The following is an 8,075-nucleotide window of genomic DNA, read 5'->3' on the forward strand; positions in this document are numbered from 1 at the left end:
ATATGTGAAAAACTCAATTTTGACAAAAATGCCAGATAGATCCTTATAATTCCAAGGTGACGAGGCTACTAGCTACTTAATTAACTGAATTCATAAAAACAACCATTTAAAAGAATGTAATTAATTTGTTTGTTTGAAATGACAAACAAATTTTGATTGAAATTGAAATGTTTTGTTTTCCACAAATTCTGTGTTGTGTATCTTCTGGTAATCAAATGAAGTTATTGTAATGATTTTTACGTAATTCACCTATGACATAGTGATTTTGGATCACGTCACTTTAAGTCTTGTTATGAGTGTATCAGATGACCCCTCTTAGCACCCCTATTGAACTCTCTGAAAAGAGCTGATCAATAATTTATAATGAATGTAAACTAGAGGGAGTTGGTCAGCTGATTTATCTGAAGGAAATCAGAAATTGAGACTCATCAGACCTGACAATGTTTTCCAATCTTCTATTTTCCAATTTGGTGTGGGACAGGCAGTGTCTGCCGAAGCAGAGGTCCTTTGTGGACTGGCTGCACTACTGGAGGAGCCGTGAGGGTCAGATGAGGTCCCTCAATGCTGGGGCCCTTTGCAGCTATAGTGCAGCCGGAAGCAATAGGTTTTGATCGCAAAAGCTTAACCTCAACTATCTTGTAGTCTCTTTCCTCATCAGATCAGAAATTCAGGATGTGGTGTGTCTGTTAGTGTCTCCTTCCCAGTCGAGGTGGAAACGCAGAACAAGGGTGTGTCTACCAGGGGGACATATTTATCCCTCTCTGATGAGGAGGAAATTGAAATCTGGGGCATTTCCGATCCTGAAGTTGGCCACTGGTGTCTGAAGTAGCCATGGTGTTGCCCACCTTAGTGCGGAACTCATTTGCATAGCATAAAGTACAGTGTTAAAACAGTGTCTTTATAGTTTTACCCTTGCATTATTTCTTTACCAAACCTCTTTTAAAATATTAAAGGCATCATATGGAACAGATAGAGACCAAACATGATAAGAAACAGTTAAGTCATCGTCCATGCATTCGCTTATCTGTTAATAGGTCTGTCCTGTGAACTGTTGTGTTAACAGTCAATAACCATCAACTTAAAATGAAGTTCCCAAACGTAAGTTAGGGAGGAGCGAGCCCATCTAATCTTTTAATCAACAGAAAGAGTATATAAGCAGCCGGTTACCTCTCTCGAGGATCAGGTGTTCCAACATCCCTCTACCTCTCCAAACTCCATCTTCATCTTGGGTACCATGACCTTTCGTAATATCGTTATTCATCATATCCTATATTTAGCCACTGTGGGATATCAGAGCTCGAGTTGAAGCTGCTTCATCAAGCCCCTCATCAGTGGACAGCAAGCCAAATAAGTTTAACATGATATCTTAAAGGGGTCATGAACTGAGATATAAAAAAATTTCTTTCGTTTTTGACAAATAAGAGGTCATCATATTATAAGAATATCCTGAAAGTTTCAGAACTGAAAATTTCCTTGTTAGTCCAAAATCAGCTTTTATTGTTACTAGGCCCAGCGAACAACTTGTCCTGGAATGTGCCTCTTTTTGACATAATAAGGTAGTGAAAGACCGCCTCAGCAGAAGAAAATCAACCATTCTAACTTTGGTCCATTCATTCTAATGCCTGATCTGTGACCAGTGATTTCTGATGTAATGATTAATGTAGCTACAGTCAGATGTTCTTTGTCCTGTCAGTAAATCAAATCAGTTACTAAACGGTCAACTTCACATTGTTTTTCTTTGTAGGGTGTAAATAATCTGTTATTTAAACTGACTGAATTATATATAGAAAGCGATCAAAGAATGCTCCGTTTGCAATAGCTGTAGCTGTCAATCAAACGCGTGCTTATCAGTGACTGAGTTCTGGACTCGTGCCAAAACTCGCATAATAATCAAAGCATCTCTTATTTACATTGTGTTTGCACTGTTAGTTATGATGAAAGCATTGGTTAGTGTGCAGAAATCGAGTTGCAACGACGAGATCGCTGCATACATGTCTGTGATCGGCTATGCTCATCACTGCAACCTTTCATGCCACGATCTAAATTTAATGCCATATATCTAATTGTAATGCTATTATCACTGTTCACGAGTAGTTAACATTGAGAGCTGTAATAGTAAAAACTTGCTAAAAGTTTTCGAGAGAGTTCCACATGTAATACTAGCTATTTCATATGAGTAGTGATAACCCTACGGCAAGTGTCAAAATTTGATTGATGGCTTCCGGTTGTCATTGACCTTTCCGGTCGCCCTTCCGGTCACTATTGTTATGGATTGACCTATTGACCCTTCCTATCCGTCGATCATGTGGTTTTGACAGTTAGTTTTGACCTATGACCCCTTCCTATCCCTTCGATCATGTGTTTTGACAGGTTGACCTTCCGGTGTCTATCCGGCATATGTTGTTATGGTTTGCCCTATTGACCTTGCTTTGATCATGTGGGTTTGACAGAAGCTTTTGCCCTATTTGAACCTTTTTAGCCCTAGATCATGTGATTTTGACAGAAGCTTTTTTGGCTTTTGAAGTTGGTATGACAGAAAGTTTGAAGGCGCTGTTAGGATATGTGTCAGCATCTCCTCCGCATTCCAGGGCACATTGTGGGCCCCTGCGGAAAAGTGAGAAGAAAAAGACTGTTTTTCCTGAATGCCTCACCAGCCAGAGTAGTGTGTGTGTGTGTGTGTGTTTGTTTGTGTTTGCGCGCGCGTCCTCTGACATGATCCCCTCCACATTCCTGAGGTAACAGTGAAAGTGAGAAAAAGAGAGTTGCCCTAATCATGTTTTATATTTCACACAAATAATATACAATAATATCTTACTAAAAATCTACTGAAACCATTTAATTCAGTTTTAGATAAACAAAACAATAAAAATCATATTACATAAAACATCCCGTTCTTTATAAGTGTATAAAATAAAATGGTTATCTTGGTAATTTAACTAAAGTTGAAAACCATTCAGTTCTTTATAAAAGTATATAATGAAATGCTTATAAAATAAATATCTTATTGATCCAATTGTTTTAGATAAACAAAAGAATAAAAATTATATTACATAAAACATTCCGTTCTTTAGAAATTAAAATAATTATATTGCTAATTTAACTAAAGTTGAAAAACATTCTGTTCTTTAAAAGTATATAAATAAATTGCTTATAATATAATATAAAATCACAGAGTGGTTCTCTCGCTCTCTCTCTCTCTCTCTCTCTCTCTCTCTCTCTCTCTCTCTCTCTCTCTCTCTCTCTCTCTCTCTCTCTCTCTCAGCTCCGTCTATCGTTCTCTGACTCAGAGGGGCCTCTGTGCATCATGTCAGAGCGTATGTAATGTTAGTCTGCTAATGCATTTCCAGAGACAAAGTTTTGTTCATACTAAATTTATTTCAAAATATAATCGTAAAAGTTTAAATATGATCTTTTAAAATGAAAGACTGTTTAAATTAAATCTTTAAAGTTTGAATACATACGCATCTTCTATTTATCTTTTAGAAGATTACTGTAATGATTTTGTTTAACGGTTTAAAGTATAATTGTTATTAAACAATGTCTGTTCAAAAACTTTAGATGGTTGAAAAACTGTACTTAGTCAATCATAATTTTTTGTCCATGCGGGGGTTTCAATTTTTATGTTGGGGGCTTTCCATAGAATCCATAGAATATTGCATATTCTATCCCGTACACCTAAACACGACCATCGCAGAAAACTATAAAATAAATCATTTAATATCATTTCTAAGCTGTGTTGTGTGCGCACACACGCGGTTCTAAAAAATCTCTATTTTAAATTAAATTATTAATAAATATATAACCAATGAATAATAACATATGTTACTAAAATGTATTTAAAAAATGTAAACAAAGTTTTAGCTAAATAAATATATAAATAAAAACACCTTACATTTCCAGAGAGGCGAAGTAGTTCTTTATGCAACGATAAAAAACAATCCAAAAAGCAAATAGTTGACCAGATGAGCCTCGGGGGGGCAATGTCACAGTAAATCTAGTCTGCGTTCCAGAGTACATCCAGAGTTTTATACTAAATTAATTTAAAAGCATAACCTTATAAATTAGATATTTTAAAATTAAAAGACTGTTTAAATCAAATCTTTAAAGTTTTATTAAAATCATATCTTCTATTTATCTTCTTAGAAGACTTATGTATTTATTTTTATTTTTTTTACTAAACAGCGTCTGTTCAAAAACTTTAGATTTAAATAAAAGCAAAAATTATGCTTAGATCTTATTTATACAAAAATATTTCAAACAGTATTTTTGTCCATACAACATGAAACATGTTGTCAAAGTTTGTCACAATGTTTTTGTTGTTGTTGTTGTTGTTGTTGTTGTGTTTATGTTGTTTTTAAGAAATCCGAGGACTCCACGTTGCTCTTATTTAGACTAAGTTTGTATCATTTGGAAAATCACCACACAATTTCAGAAACGCGATGTGTGATAAGTAAAGTTTGTCTTGAGCGAATATTTAATTTGACTCGTCTTGATTCAAAGCATGATCTTACTGGTAGCTATGATCTATTACACGTATAAGATCATTTTTACTTGTATCTCCCGAACTATCCTTAATCAGTGTGGAAACACACAAGGTGAAACCCTTTACTGAGAATATACTATCGGTTATCTACTCAAAATATATGTAGAAGTTTAAATCCAGTGTTTAAAATCTGTCTGGTGGTCGCATGAACAGACTTTGGGTAGAGCTGATGATACTATAGCAGGAAGCATGCCCTTTGACCTCCTCAATTGTGGAGTTTTTTTTTGTTTTTTTGTTTTTTGTTAAAGACCCTACTACAAGTTAGTTCTCCCAAAAGAATTTCTCCCATCTAGCGGTGAAATTGTATTCTGCATTTAAACAAATAGTGCTCTCTAGCGCCTCGCTTTTTACAACTGCGTGTTGCAACTGCGGTAGCCGTTATGTGTCAAGAATCTATGACAACATGTCTTCCAATAGCACTTCATCGAGTTTAATTGTACATGTTCTACTGTTATGCTGCCTATATAATGATTTACACAAGCAAGCAATGAAAAAAAGCTTGTAATTCAGACCGTAACTTTGACTCACCCGTCGAGAAGAAAGCATACAACTTCCCTTTCAAAGTCTTTCTCCTTCATTAGCTCTTTCCACCTGGGAGAAGCTATCCCGATATTTATATACATCCCGATAAATTACATTTTTGCTTTTTGGCCACGAGGATTCCTTCTCCTGTGGCTCGGCATAAGTATGATCCAGCATTATATTGTACTGTGCAGTGCCTCCCATATGGTCTAGCGGTTAGGATTCCTGGTTTTCATCCAGGCTGCCCGGGTTCAACTCCCGGTATGGAAAGTCAATTTTTTTTACATTGTCAACAAAATTCAAGTTATTCAATAATCATTTTTAGTAATTTATAGGCTTAGAGGCCTACACGAACTGCAGAAACAAGCAGAAGATATGTAAAAACTCATAAATGCTGTTTCAGTACTGAAACATTTTCACAAATACAATTATATAGAATTCAGAAAATTTCACTATGGAATATTTACTTTATCATAATTTCAATTTTAGTACATCATCATTTAAACTTTTCATCTCATAATTATGACGCATAGTCAATTTTAATTTAAACTTTTTGTTATAATTATTACTAAATTCAGAATTACAATTTTTGTCAGTTTTAATGTAACACTATTTTGATGGTCCTTTTGAATGTGCTGATGACTATACTAGTGTTGATGATGAAACGTGTTGAGTTAGGCTAGCGCTTTTCGTCCCTCTCTGGTATTATAGTGTTTCAAGATGGCGGAACGACACGGAAGCCTCCTTGGACTTACCCGCCCCATGTAAATAAAGATAAGAAATGTTTCGCTTACGAGGATAAGTCAGATCATTGGCAGAGGTCATTTTACACCCATGAGGACATATTTTATGAATACAGACAATGATTTTAGCTAATAAAATAAAAAATTTCAACGAGCGAATCTACACGAGAGGCCTTCAGAAGTCATAACTTCAGGGGTCAACGGCTTAGGCCCATTGGTTTAGGTATTTGTAAAAATCAAATACTGTATTACACTTTTCAAAGTTACAATAAAAAGACCTGTTGTGTTCTGACACAAGGCCATTAACTTGTTTTTATAAATGTATTTTGCTTATTTCTACAAATATCAACCTGAAAAAAAAAAATGAAAAAAAAAGAAAAAAAAAAGAAAGTGTTTTAAAATACAACTAAACCATGATAATGTTTAGTTTAGATGTTGATGACTAAGCTTCTGGCATATAGTGCGACCACGCAACAAGAAATCTAATATTGGTGTAATCTTTGCGAGGTCTCACTCACGACGCACAACTTTGTAAATAAAATAAAATAAAATATTATGGAAGTCATTGTACTGTAATTTAACCATATTTTATTGATTAATATTATGGCTTCATGTTGATTTAAAGTTTTTAATTGTTATTAACTAATACCTTTATCTTTTAACATCCGGCACAAAATGAAAGAGATGTATTATAAAAAAAAAAAAAAAAAAAAAAAAAAAAAAGGAATGTTCACAATCACTATGTGTCAAAAACAGTATGTGTGTAAATAGTTGTGCAAAGTTCCACACCCTATGGACTAACTTTAAAAAACAAAACAAAAATACACATAAATAAATATATATATAACATACACAAATAATTTCTTATTTGTTTGTAAAAGCAACTGTTTCTTAAATTATCAGACACTCACCGCACCGATGTTAACATCACCATATATTGTGTTTTCTACCATGATTGTAGTAACTATTGTCCCACCATTCTTCTGGGCAATTGTTAAGTTAAGCTGATTAGGGTTCTGAATTAATGGCTGTCCGAATGATGTAGAAATATTATGCTGGCGTCGTTGTGGAAGGTTGTTAGGCTGTTGAACGTCACCATCTGTTAAAAAATGAGCAATTAAATACACAACCAAAACCATGGTTTTGTAGTAAAGCTAATTGAAGATTGAGAAACATATTGACTACTAACAAAGTAAATTATACATCTTTCCTACGTTTGATATTCTTTTTTCAGATTTTTTTCACTATGGACTTGATCCTTTTTAATGCTGTTTTCTCTCCATATTTATTCTGTAGTTCCTCTACTGTGTCTTCCAACTTCCCTGTTGTTCTTCTCCAGCTGTGCTAACCAAAGACAAACAGTTAGAAGAATAAAATGTATGTAGCAAAAATAAAGTTGGTCATTAGTTGTTAGGGTTAGATACACCTGTAGACACATTCATACACCCGTTCGCCTGGTTTCATTTAGCATACACCAGAGTTCAAACATTCACTTTTTCAAAGGCCGAAAGATTGCGCGGTCAAAATTTCTCTTTTTAACATAAGAGTTAAAAAAAGGTACATGAGTCACGACGCATTGCATTATGCACCTGACCTGCCGGCTGATGAAGTATTTATTACATCAAGAAAAATGGATGAATACATTTATTAGATTTATTTAATAATATTACCAGTTCCATATTATCTTTATAAAAAAATAAGACAATAAATGATTTTATTTTTTTAATTTGACTGCATTCTTTACTTTTTGATTTATGAATTATAACAGACTGATGGGAAAAACATTATTTTGCTGTTACTTAAAAAAAAAAAATATATATTATTCAACTATTTCTTTCTTTTTGTTAGTTTTTATTAGTTGTAATTTTATATAAACATTTAACTTTTAAAATAAAGGTTTTACAACAACATCATCACCATCTTCTGTTATATTTGGGCCTCCATGCTCATCTACTGTACAGTATATGATATTGGTGAAGGGGGCCTGCATGAATATATTTTTTAGGGGGCCCCCCGAATTCTCTAGCTACGGCCCTGTTCACATCGCATCGTAAGCGCATAATATCACCTGCTCAAGTACTTCTTGACGAGTTTCTTCTGTATTAAACAGCGAATCTTCTCAGTCAGATCGTCGCAAGATCTCAGGAATCCTCTCACACTGCTCGTGTTCACGCGCTCCATCGCTAACGATTCAAACTTCCATAAAGCGCGCCAAAACAGCAGCGCGGAGATGTGACGTCACGTGTAAAAAGCACATCTTTGCATTT

General features: G+C 34.5%; 1 long non-coding RNA gene across 1 annotated transcript; it reads right to left on the reverse strand.

Annotated features, from left to right (window-relative positions):
- Positions 1-6,502: 6,502 nt before the first annotated feature.
- On the reverse strand, positions 6,503-7,186 carry LOC309493138. Its single transcript, XR_014203812.1, has 2 exons — positions 7,023-7,186; positions 6,503-6,907 (listed from the first exon to the last, which is right to left on the reverse strand). It is a non-coding gene; the product is annotated as an uncharacterized lncRNA (long non-coding RNA).
- Positions 7,187-8,075: the final 889 nt, after the last annotated feature.

Source organism: Leuciscus leuciscus (genome assembly GCF_965113295.1).
Source record: "Leuciscus leuciscus genome assembly, chromosome: 2".
Taxonomy (NCBI): Eukaryota; Metazoa; Chordata; class Actinopteri; order Cypriniformes; family Leuciscidae; genus Leuciscus; species Leuciscus leuciscus.